Genomic DNA, 13,977 nt, shown 5'->3' on the forward strand with positions numbered 1-13,977 from the left:
CACCCTCGCACTACTTACATATATGTCCTTACGCTCTATTGCTGTAATTAATTTCAATGTCTGTTTCCCCCACTTGATTGTACCTTCCTTGAGGACAGAGATTGTGTCTACTAGTTCTATTGTCTTGTTCGCTCTCAAGTGTTTAGTACAGCACTCGGCACTCAATAAGCGCTTACTAAATACCTGTAGACTGACTGGTCTTCAGGGGTTTGCCATCGCAGTTCCCCAGACCATAGCAGGGTCTGCTCAGTCTGTTGAGACGAATGATTGATATAAAACCAACTCGTCAAACCACCTGAAAAGGGAAACCTCGATGTCTCCAGAAATAGCTGTTACTCTCAGTAAAAAGCCAACTGCTCTCATGGAGGACATGGCTGAAAGTCTCATTTTAACCGCCCAATCCATCAATCAATGGTATTTATTGAGAACTTACTGTGTACAGAGCACTGCATTAAGTGTTTGGGAGAGTAGAAATGGGCCCTGCCCACAAGGAGCCTACGGTTTAGAGGGGGAGACAGGCATTAAGATAAAGAAATAAATTACAGATATGCTACGGGGCTGAGGGTGGGAGGAGGGAAGGGAAGTAGAGAAGATGAGGGCTTAGTTGGGAAAGGTTTCAGAGGAAATGTAATTTTTAGTAATGTTTTGAAAGTGGGAAGAGTGATGTCTGTTGTACACGACGGGGAAAGGAGTTCCAGGCCTCCTCTGTACCTTCTCTGAACCTTCTGTAAAATGGGGATTAAGGCTGTGAGACCTAAGTGGGACAGGGACTTTTTGTCCAACCTGATTAACTTGCATCATCTACCCCCAGCGCTTAGTACAATGCCTGGCACATAAAAAGTGCTTAACAAATACCATTTTTTAAAAAAGCTTATGCAGACACTTCTTTGCTGGATGTCATCGGTCTAGGATGTCAAGCATTTGCCACGTTTTTGATTACGATGACAACTTTGGAACGAAAGCCTTGCTCTCGGGTACTAGTATATTCTCTCATCTCTGAAGGGCCTCTTCCTTGATGGAGAAAGGCACGTTACAAGGATTACTGAAGGGATGCTACAGCTTCCTAGAATTCCCTCTTGCCTGGCGGAAGGGAGGAGTGATTTGTACTTTTCATCAGGGCTGGAGTAGAGTGGGGCCATATAGCTAATCGCTGCGGGATAATGTTCCAAGGAAATCCCAACATAAACACGACAGTAATAATAACAAACATTCCTCCGTACTTAGGTGGAACAATGCTTCTTGTCGTTACCAGGAAAAGGTTAAAACCCAAACTGGTTTGTCTTGTTTATGTGATTATTCATTCATTCATTCACTCAATCGTATTTATTGAGAGCTTACTGTGTGCAGAGCACTGTACTAAGCACTTGGGAAGTACAGCTGCCACGGAATAAATATTCTACCAGAATAATGACAATAATTGTGATATTTTTTAATGGCATTTGTTAATCGCTTACACTATGGCCAACCTGATTGTCTCGTATCTATCTCAGCGCTTAGTACAGCGCCCGGCACATACACTATGGTCAACCTGATTGTCTCGTATCTATCTCAGCGCTTAGTACAGCGCCCGGCACATAGTATGCCCCACACGGAGCTCAGAGTCTAAGCAGGAGGAAGAGCAGATATTGAATTGCCGTTTTACAGATGATGTAACTGAGGCCTAGAGAAGTTAAGTGACTTGCCCAAGGTCACACAGCTGACAAGTGGCGGAGCCAGGATTTGAACCCACGACCTCTGACTCCAATGCCCAAGCTCTTTCCACTGCTGCTTCTCTAACTTCTCTACATATCTGACTTTATTGAATCATTTTATTGAATGGAAATTCTCAGTGTGATTATTTTTGCTTCTTCATTTTAGTGTTAGGTTTGTGCTCTAACCAGCTTTGTTACCCAATGCCAAGACACTTCCAGGATATAGAGCCAATATAACTATATTTCGTAGGGAAGGAAATCTTTTTAAATGATGTTTGTTAAGCCTTTATATTAAGCACCATTCTAAATGCAGGGGAGGCACAGAGAATAGCAATAATAATGATAATTATGGTATTTGTTAGTAGGCACTATACTAAGCCCTGAGTTAGATATGAGGTAATTAGGTTAGATTGTGTCTAATTAGGTTAGACACAATCCCTCACTCACATAGGCCTTACAGTCTTAATCCTCATTTTACAAATAAGGTAAAAGATGCCCAGAAAAGTTAAGTGACTTGCCCGAGGTCCCACAGTAGATAAGTGGCAGAGGTGGGATTAGAACCCAGGTCCCTTTGATTCCCAGACTTCTGCTCTATCCATTAGGCCACGCTGCTTCCAGATGAGTGGGATAGGGAAACAATGAAAAAACAAAACGTGCTGAGCTATGGAAAATGTTTCCAGAAGGATTTAAAGTATGAAAGCAGTTGTGTCTAATTAGGTTAGACACAATCCCTCTCTCACATAGGCCTTACAGTCTTAATCCTCATTTTACAAATAAGGTAAAAGAGGCCCAGAAAAGTTAAGTGACTTGCCCGAGGTCACACAGTAGTTAAGTGGCAGAGGGGGAATTAGAACCCAGGTCCCTTTGACTCCCGGACTTCTGCTCTATCCATTAGGCAACCCTGCTTCCAGATGAGTGGGACAGGGAAACAATGAAAAAACAAAACGTGCTGAGCTTTGGAAAATCTCTCCAGAAGGATTTAAAGTACGAAAGCAGTGTACTGTATTCAGGGAGAGGTGGCAGAATCTGAAGGTGGCAATCCTCAAATTATCTAGTCAGATACAAGTAAAGTCATCTGTGTGAAAGAGCATGGGCTTTGGAGTCAGAGGTCATGGGTTCAAATTCCGGCTCCGCCAATTGTCAGCTGTGTGACTTTGGGCAAGTCACTTCACTTCTCTGGGCCCCAGTTACCTCATCTGTAAAATGGGGATTAATCCTGTGAGCCCCACGTGGGACAACCTGATCACCTTGTAACCTCCCCAGCGCTTAGAACAGTGCTTTGCACATAGTAAGCGCTCAACAAATACCATTATTATTATTATTATTATTATATCCGTATTCACTTGCACTTCCAACGGAAATATTTTATAAAAATGAAAATTTGTGCAGAGCTGCCTTGAGGCTGGATCAGATTGAGCATGGGAAATTTCTACTCTCAAATGTTCTATTTTACACTTTTAAAATGCGGACATAAAAAGGGCTCAGGAATCTAAAGTTGGAAATCAAGATTTTGGAAATGAAGGCCACTGGGAGGTGAATTTAAAATCAGTGGAAACTAACAAGATCACTCTCCTATGGTACCTTACTTATTTCTTTGTCCACAGAAGAAACAACTAAACAGCCCCAAATTTGTTTTTCAGAGGGACAACTAATTTGCTTTGCAAATCCATGGCTTTGCCTTTCTGGTCAACTTTGGTGCATTACAAAAGGGGGAAAAAGACTGTAACACACCCAATTATGCAGGGCTCCAGTGGGTGGGGAAGATTCTGATTATCTTGGGCTATCGCTCTTAAAGTGAGTCAGTTCTAGACAATTCATCCTCATCGATCGTATTTATTGAGCGCTTACTGTGTGCAGAGCACTGGACTAAGCGCTTGGGAAGTACAGATTGGCAACATATAGAGACGGTCCCTACCCAACTGTGGGCTCACAGTCTAAAAGGGGGAGACAGAGAACAAAACCAAACATGCTAACAAAATAAAATAAACAGGATAGATATGTACAAGTAAAAGAAATAAAGAAATAAAGTAAAATAAATAAAGAAATAAAGTAAAATAAAGAAAGAAAGTAAAATAAAATAAAGTAAAATAAATAAATAAATAAAGTAAAATAAAGAAAGTAAAATAAATAAATAAAGTAAAATAAATAAAGTAAAATAAATAAATAAATAAAGTGAAATAAATAGAAAGTAAAATAAATAAAGTAAAATAAATAAAGAAATAAAGTAAAATAAATAAAGTAAAATAAATAAATAAATAAAGTAAAATAAAGTAAAATAAATAAATAAATAAAGTAAAATAAAGAAAGAAAGAAAGTAAAATAAATAAAGAAAGAAAGTAAAATAAATAAATAAATAAAGTAAAATAAAGAAAGAAAGAAAGTAAAATAAATAAATAAATAAAGTAAAATACCATTCACTATTTAACCCATATCACTTGTGCGTATTTTCAACTAGATCTTTTTAAATGATATTTGTTAAGCCTTAATATTAAGCACCATTCTAAATGCAGGGGTAGATTCTCGATTTTCTCGACTGCGGCCCGTTGTTAGGTAGGGACTGTCTCTATATGTTGCCAACATGCGCTTCCCAAGTACAGTGCTCTGCACACAGTCAGCGCTCAATCATCAATCGTATTTATTGAGCGCTTACTGTGTGCAGAGCACTGGACTAAGCGCTTGGGAAGTACAAATTGGCAACATACAGAGACAGTCCCTACCCAACGGTGGGCTCACAGTCTAAAAGGGGGAGACAGAGAACAAAACCAAACATGCTAACAAAATAAAACAAATAGGATAGATATGTACAAGTAAAAGAAATAAAGAAATAAAGTAAAATAAATAAAGAAATAAAGTAAAATAAATAAAGAAATAAAGTAAAATAAAGTAAAATAAATAAATAAATAAAGTAAAATAAAGAAAGAAAGTAAAATAAATAAATAAATAAAGTAAAATAAATAAAGAAAGAAAGTAAAATAAATAAAGAAAGAAAGTAAAGTAAATAAAGAAAGTAAAATAAATAAAGAAATAAAGTAAAATAAATAAAGAAAGTAAAATAAATAAAGTAAAATAAATAAATAAAGTAAAAGAAAGAAAGAAAGTAAAATAAATAAATAAATAAAGTAAAATAAATAAATAAAGTAAAATAAATAAATAAATAAAGTAAAATAAAGAAAGAAAGAAAGTAAAATAAATAAATAAATAAAGTAAAATGCCATTCACTATTTAACCCATATCACTTGTGCGTATTTTCAACTAGATCTTTTTAAATGATATTTGTTAAGCCTTTATATTAAGCACCATTCTAAATGCAGGGGTAGATTCTCGATTTTCTAGACTGCGGCCCGTTGTTAGGTAGGGACTGTCTCTATATGTTGCCAACATGCGCTTCCCAAGTACAGTGCTCTGCACACAGTCAGCGCTCAATCATCAATCGTATTTATTGAGCGCTTACTGTGTGCAGAGCACTGTACTAAGCGCTTGGATACGCTAATAAAGACTCTAGACGCTAATAAAGCTTAGACTCTAAGCTAAGCGCTAATAAATACGATTGAATGAATTCCCTGAACCACACGGGGCCGGCGGTCTTAGTGGGAGGGAGAAAGGCTATTGAACTTCCACTGTACAGTTGAGGAACCATAGGCACAGAGAAGTTCAATAACTTGCCCAAGGTCACACAGCCGGCGAGTGGCAGAACTGGGATTAGAATAATAATAATAATATAATAATATTACATTATATATTATATTATATATTAATATGTATTGTAATATGTAGTGTGTAATATGAAATTATATTATATTAATATAATGATATTAATCGGCATTTGTTAAGCCCTTACTATGTGCAAAGCACTGTTCTAAGCGCTGGGGAGGATACAGGGTGATCAGGTTGTCCCACATGGGGCTCACAGTCTTAATCCCCATTTTCCAGATGAGGTAACTGAGGCCCAGAGAAGTTAAGTGACTTGCCTAAGATCACACAGCTGACATGTGGCGGAGTCGGGATTCGAACCCATGACCTCTGACTCCAAAGCCCGTGGTCTTTCCACTGAGCCACAGGAGCGTTCTCTATTCTCTAGACCGTGCAGCTTCCTTAAATAGTTTCCTCAGTCCTTAATTAGTTATCTCAGGTTACTAATAATATTTTCCATGACTGTTTTAAGAAACAAAGGTATCCTAGTTGCAAAGAATTTCAGTGCAGATTAATTCCCTTTCCTCTGATATCTGGATAATAATAATAATAGCATTTATTAAGCGCTTACTATGTGCACTGTATGTCTTTTTTTTTCCCTTTAAGTTGATGAAGATCACTTGCCTTTGGCAGAAATTCGTTTCATTTTAATGCAGATATCCCTGCAGATTTTTGGATCAAAGGTTTGGAAAATACTAAAACAGGTGGAAGGGATAATGCAACCTTGCAGGTGGACATGATCTCTGCCCTCAAGGAGTTTACAAATGTGATGGCATGAGGGAAGCAGCGTGGCTCAGTGGAAAGAGCCCGGGCTTTGGAGCCAGAGGTCATGGGTTTGAATCCCGGCTCCACCACATGTCTGCTGTGTGACCTTGGGCAAGTCACTTCACTTCTCTGGGCCTCAGTTCCCTCATCTGTAAAATGGAGGTGAAGACTGTAAGCCCCATGTGGGACAATTTGATTACCTTGTATCTAGAACAGTGCTTGGCACATAGTAAGCGCTTAACAAATACCAACATTATTATTATTATTATTTAAAAAATTACAGATGGATATGTACATCAGTGCTGTGGGGATGGGGTGAAATTCAGTTTGGCGTAGTGGATGGAGCACTAAGAGATCAGCAGATCATGGATTCTAATCCCAGCTCCGCCACTTGTTTGCTGTGTGACCCCGGGCAAGTCGCCTCACTTCTCTGGGCCTCTGTTATCTCATCTGTAAAATGGGGATTGAGGCTGTGAGCCCTGCTTGGGAAAGGGACTGTGCCCAACCCAATTTGCTTGTATTCACCCTAGCACTTAGTGCAGTGCCTGGCACATAGTAAGTGCTTAACAAATACCTAATTATTATTATTATTATTATTATTGTTATTGTCATTGTTATTATTATTATTATTAGTTACAGACCCAAGTGCATCGACACTGCAGAAGGGAGGGCAGAGCATTGTCTTTGAAGATGGGGAATGGCGGCCTTGTTCCTTTCCTTATTCCCAGCGGTTTTCCTGCCTCTGCCCCTTCCCACACCTCACCTTCGGCCCCTGCTCCTCTGTTTCAGTCAGTCAGCCAGTTAATAGTACTTATTGAGCGCTTACTATGTGCAGAGCACTGTACTAAGCACTTGGGAGAATACCATATAACAATAACGCGACAGTGGAAAGAGCATGAGCTGGGGAGTCGAAGGAGGTGACTCCGCCACTTGTCTGCTGTGTGACCTTGGACAAGCCACTTAACTTCTCTGTGCCTCGGCTACCAGCACTTGTGTATATCTGTACAGATTTATTACTCTATTTTATTAACGATGTGTACATAGCCATAATTCTATTTATCTATTCTGATGGTATTGACACCTGTCTACTTAATAATAGTAATGAATCATCATCATCATCATCAATCGTATTTATTGAGCGCTTACTATGTGCAGAACACTGTACTAAGCGCTTGGGAAGTACAAATTGGCAACATATAGAGATGGTCCCTACCCAACAGTGGGCTCACAGTCTAAAAGGGGGAGACAGAGAACAAAACCAAACATACTAACAAAACAGAATAAATAGAATAGATAGGTACAAATAGATATGTACAAATAAAATAAATAAATAAATAAATAAATAATAAAGTAATGAATAATTATGGTATTATAGAGAAGCAGCGTGGCTCAGTGGAAAGAGCACGGGCTTTGGAGTCAGAGGTCATGGGTTCAAACTCCGGCTCCGCCACATGTCTGCTGTGTGACCTTGGGCAAGTCACTTAACTTCTCTGAGCCTCCGTTACCTCATCTGTAAAATGAGGATTAAGACTGTGAGCCCCACGTGGGACAGCTTGATCCCATTGTATCCCCCCAGCGCTTAGAACAGTGCTTGGCACATAGTAAGCGCTTAACAAATGCCATTATTATTATTATTATTATGGTATTTGTTAAGCGCTTCCTATGTGCCAAGTACTCTTCTAAGCGCTAGTAGATTCAAGGTTATCAGGTTGTCCCACGTGGGGCTCACAGTCGTAATCCCCATTTTACAGAAGAGGTGACTGAGGCACAGAGAAGTGAAGTGACTGGCCCAAAGTCACGCAGTTGACAAGCGGCAGAGACGGGATTAGAACCCACAACCTCTGACTCCCGAGCCCGGGCTCTTTCCACGCTGCTTGTTTTGTTTTGTTGTCTGTCTCCCCCTTCTAGACTGTGAGCCCATTGTTGGGCTGTATCTGTATCACAACTGTGATACATCTGTATCACAACTGTATCTGTTGCCGAATTGTACTTTCCAAGCGCTTAGTACAGTGCTCTGCACACAGTAAGCGCTCAATAAATACGATTGAATGAATGAATAAAATGATTGTGAGCCCCACATGGGACAACCTGATTACCTTGAATCTACCCTAGTGCTTAGAACAGTGCTTGGCACCTAGTTAGCACTTAACAAATACCATTATTATTATTATTATTATTACTACTAATAATAAACAGACACATTCCCTTCCCACAACGGGTTTCCCTAGTCCTTTTTCCTGCCTATCGTCCAGTATGTTTTTTTTCCCCTTCGTTTGAACTTTAATCCCGGACTTTAATCAGCTTTTGCTGCGTGGGCTGTGCTTTTGGTCTCTGTCTCTTTTTCCCCTTTTCTTTTCCCAGCCCCTACCCATCCCTCCTTCTCTGCCAAGGTCAGATTAGCACGGGAGAATAGGACGGCAGCCAGGCGACCCCTCAGAAATCATACTTAGTACAGTGCTCTGCACATAGTAAGCGCTCAATAAATACGATTGATGATGATGATGATACCCCCCAAAAGGCCGCTGTTAGGGGCATTACGAAGAAGGCATCTCAACTCGACCTTCCCCAAACGGCCCCCTCACATGTGCAGTGTCATAGGCCTGCAGAGCCTGCCACCAAATAATAATAATAATAACGGCATTTATTAAGCTCTTACTATGTGCAAAGCACCTGTTCTAAGCGCTGGGGAGGATACAAGGTAATCAGGTTGTCCCACGGGAGGCTCACAGTCTTAATCCCCATTTGACAGATGAGGGAACTGACAGAGAAGTGAAGTGACTTGCCCAAAGTCACACAGCTGGCGGAGCTGGGATTTTTTTTTTTATAATGGCATTTATTAAGCGCTTACTATGTGCAAAGCACTGTTCTAAGCGCTGGGGAGGATACAAGGTGATCAGGTTGTCCCGCGGGAGGCTCACAGTCTTCATCCCCATTTGACAGATGAGGGAACTGAGGCCCAGAGAAGTGAAGTGACTTGCCCAGAGTCACACAGCTGGCGGAGCTGGTATTTTTTTTTTATAATGGCATTTATTAAGTGCTTACTATGTGCAAAGCACCTGTTCTAAGCGCTGGGGAGGATACAAGGTAATCAGGTTGTCCCACTGGAGGCTCACAGTCTTAATCCCCATTTGACAGATGAGGGAACTGACAGAGAAGTGAAGTGACTTGCCCAGAGTCACACAGCTGGCGGAGCTGGGATTTGAACCCATGACCTCCGACTCCAAAGGAAAAGAGGTAAAGGGAAATTTAGGAGATGGGAGAGGAATAGTAGTAGTAGTAGTAGTAATAGGGGGAGGAGGGGAGTGTTGTAACCAATCAGTGGTATTTATTGTATTTATTGTATCGTATTTATTGTATTTTATTGTACTGTATTTATTATTTGCTCCGCCACTTGTCAGCTGTGTGACTTCGGGCAAGTCACTTAACTTCTCTGGGCCTCAGTTCCCTCATCTGTAAAATGGGGATGAAGACTGTGAGCCCCCCGTGGGCCAACCTCATCCCCTTGTATCCCCCCAGGGCTTAGAACAGTGCTTTGCACATAGTAAGCGCTTAACAAATGCCATCATTATTTATTGTATACCTATTGGGCGCGGAGCACTGTAAGTGCTTTGGAGAGTATCGTACCGTGGAGCTGGAAGATGTACTCTCCCAACCACTTAGTAGTAATAATAATTATTTTTCAGCCCCACAGCACTTACGTACATATCTGTAATTTTATTTATTTTTTATTGAGGTCTGTCTCCCCCACTCCAGACTGTAAGCTCGTCGCAGGCAGGGAATTCATTTATATAAATCGTATTTATTGAGCGCTTACAGGGAATGTCACTGTTTATTGTTGTGTTGTACTTTTCTAACCGCTTAGTACAGTGCTCTGCATACAGTAAGTGCTCAATAAATATGATCGAATGAATGAATGAGTTGTAATAGCAGTAGTAGAAGTTGTTGTAATACTAATAATAATGGCATTTATTAAGTGCTTACTATGTGCAAAGCACTGTTCTAAGCACAGGGGAGGTTACAAGGTGATCAGGTTGTCCCACGGGGGGCTCACAGTCTTAATCCCCATTTTACAGATGAGGGAACTGAGGCACAGAGAAGTTAAATGACTGGCCCAAAGTCACACAGCTGACAATCGGCAGAGCCGGGATTTGAACCCATGACCTCTGACCCCAAAGCCTGTGCTCTTTCCACTGAGCCACGCTGCTTCTCTAGCAGGAGTGATAGTAGTAATTGTGATGGTATTTACTAAGTGCTTACTATGTGCCAAGCACTGTTCTAAGCACTGGATAGTAGTTGTAATAGCAGTCCTATTTATGGACCGCTTACTGTGTGCAGAGTACATATTTATTACTCTTTTTATTTATTTATTTTACTTGTACATATCTATTCTATTTATTTTATTTTGTTACTACGTTTGGTGTTGTTCTCTGTCTCCCCCTTTTAGACTGTAAGCTCACTGTGGGCAGGGAACATGTCTGCCAACTCTGTTGTACTATACTCCCCAGAGTGCTTAGTACAGTACTCATCATCATCATCATCATCAATCGTATTTATTGAGCGCTCACTGTGTGCAGAGCACTGTACTAAGCGCTTGGGAAGAACAAGTCGGCAACATATAGAGACGGTCCCTACCCAACAGTGGGCTCACAGTCTAAAAGGGGGAAATCATGGCATTTGTTAAGTGCTTACTATGTGTCACTGTACTGAGCGTTGGGAAGTAGGAGCAGAATGGAGAGAGCACAGGGCCTGCCGTGTGACCTTTCATAAGTCACTTACCTTCCTCAGTTACCTCATCTTGAAACGGGGATTCAATAACCGTTTTCCTTCCTTCTTAGACTGCCCGCCCCGTGGGAGGCAGGGACTGTGTCTGACCTGATTATTTACTATGAATAGATCAATCAATCAATCAATCAATCGATCGTATTTATTGAGCGCTTACTATGTGCAGAGCACTGTACTAAGCGCTTGGGAAGTACAAATTGGCAACACACAGAGACAGTCCCTACCCAACAGTGGGCTCACAGTCTAAAAGGGGGAGACAGAGAACAAAACCAAACATACCAACAAAATAAAATAAATAGGATAGAAATGTACAAGTAAAATAAATAAATAAATAAATAGATAGAGTAATAAATATGTGCAACCATATATACATATATACAGGTGCTGTGGGGAAGGGAAGGAGGTAAGATGGTAAGATATAATAGATGGTAAGATATAATAGATATCTACTATTATCTTCCCCAGTGCTTAGAACAGCACTTGGCACATAGTAAGCACTTTAAAATCAATCAATCAATCAATCAATCGTAGTTATTGAGCACTTACTGGGTGCAGAGCACTGCACTAAGCTCTTGGGAAGTCCAAGTTGGCAACATATAGAGACGGTCCCTACCCAACATTGGGCTCACAGTCTAAAAGGGGGAGACAGAGAACAAAACCAAACATACCAACAAAATAAAATAAATAGGATAGAAATGTCCAAGTAAAATAAATAAATAAATAAATAAATAGAGTAATAAATATGTGCAACCATATATACATATATACAGGTGCTGTGGGGAAGGGAAGGAGGTAAGATGGTAAGATATAATAGATGGTAAGGTATAATAGATATCTACTATTATCTTCCCCAGTGCTTAGAACAGCGCTTGGCACATAGTAAGCACTTTAAAATCAATCAATCAATCAATCGTATTTATTGAGCGCTTACTGGGTGCAGAGCACTGCACTAAGCGCTTGGGAAGTCCAAGTTGGCAACATATAGAGACAGTCCCTACCCAACAGCGGGCTCACAGTCTAGAAGGGGGAGACAGAGAACAAAACCAAACATACTCACAAAATAAAATAAATAGAATAGAAATGTACAAGTAAAATAAATAAATAAATAAATAGAGTAATAAATATGTGCAACCATATATACATATATACAGGTGCTGTGGGGAAGGGAAGGAGGTAAGATGGTAAGATATAATAGATGGTAAGGTATAATAGATATCTACTATTATCTTCCCCAGTGCTTAGAACAGCGCTTGGCACATAGTAAGCACTTTAAAATCAATCAATCAATCAATCAATCGTATTTATTGAGCGCTTACTGGGTGCAGAGCACTGCACTAAGCGCTTGGGAAGTCCAAGTTGGCAACATATAGAGACAGTCCCTACCCAACAGCGGGCTCACAGTCTAGAAGGGGGAGACAGAGAACAAAACCAAACATACTAACAAAATAAAAGAAATAGAATAGATAGGTACAAGTAAAATAAATAAATAGGGTAACAAATATGTACAAACATATATACATATTCTCCTCTAGCCACAGCGCCCCGCTGACTCTGGCCCGTAGACAAATGGCGGAGTCTCAAAGACCCCTCGAGGTTCTTACAATCTAGAGAGAGAGACGGACCAACAAATGAATTACCGACAAGGGCAGCGGCACTTACGAGAAGCAGCATGGCACGGGGGATAGAGCACAGGCCTGAGAGTCCAAGGGTCCTGGGTGCGAATCCTGGCTCCGCCACTTGTCTGCTGTGTGACCTGGGGCCAGTCACTTCACTCCTTCGTGCCTCAGTGACGTCATCGGTACAATGAGACGGTACAATGGGACACGGCCTGCGTCCAACCCGATTCACATCCCATCATCATCATCATCAATCGTATTTATTGAGCGCTTACTATGTGCAGAGCACCGTGCTAAGCGCTTGGGAAGTCCAAATTGGCAACACATAGGGACAGTCCCTACCCAACAGTGGGCTCACAGTCTAAAAGGGGGAGACAGAGAACAAAACCAAACATACCAACAAAATAAAATAAGTAGGATAGATATGTACAAGTAAAATAAATAAATAAATAAATAGAGTAATAAATATGTACAACCATAATAAATATGTACAACCATAATAAATATGTACAACCATATTTACATACATACATACCATACAACCATCCCATCCCATCACTTAGTTCAGTGCCTGGCACGGAGTAAATGCTTAATACCGCAATTATTACTATTATTATGTGTATGTAAGCTCATCGTAGGAAGGGTCGTGTCTGCGAATTTTGCGGTATTGGACTCTCACAAGCACTTGGTACAGTGCTCTACACATAGTAAGCGCTCAGTTATCAAGTAGCAGAAACACTGAGTGCTCATTTTGTGGAGCACCACAAAGAGACGTGACTTTTTTAGAGGTCGAAACTATGCGTTCTTCAAAGACCGTTGTAGGCTGTGATGAGCACAGTGCTCTGCACATAGTAAGCGCTCAATAAATACGATTGATGATGACGATGATGATGAGATAACCGAGGAAATGTAAAGCAAAGCGGTAAAATCTCCCGGCGTCTTCACTGTAACTCCAGATTCCGTGCGTGGCAGTCAGTTGTGATTTTTTACTTCGCTGCGTTTAACTGCCAAGGCAATCAAAGGCTAAAGCTGAAGAGAGGTCCAACCCTGTCTATTTATGGAAAAACTAGCCTTAACGTATTTTCAGGTGTGGTTTGAGTTACTATGGTTTAAAATCCTATTTTTTTAAACAGTTTTTCTAATTGGTTGAAGTGTGTGTCGTGGGAGAGTAGTTTTGTGGTCTACATTTGATGCTGATGAATCACCTGGGAAACTTTTCAGACTAAACACCTTGATTAAATCTTTTCATTATACAGATGAGGCCACTTTGTAAAATAAAGAAAAAAAATAATGTTTGGGTAGGTGGCATGTCGAATTATTTCTGGAAGAAGGAAGACAGGCAAGTCACTAATTCCAGTATAGAATAATGTCCTTTCGCAACGGAGAATAAAACACTCCATTCATTCATTCATTCAGCTGTATTTATTGAGCGC

Source organism: Tachyglossus aculeatus, chromosome 16 (assembly GCF_015852505.1).
Source record: "Tachyglossus aculeatus isolate mTacAcu1 chromosome 16, mTacAcu1.pri, whole genome shotgun sequence".
Taxonomy (NCBI): Eukaryota; Metazoa; Chordata; class Mammalia; order Monotremata; family Tachyglossidae; genus Tachyglossus; species Tachyglossus aculeatus.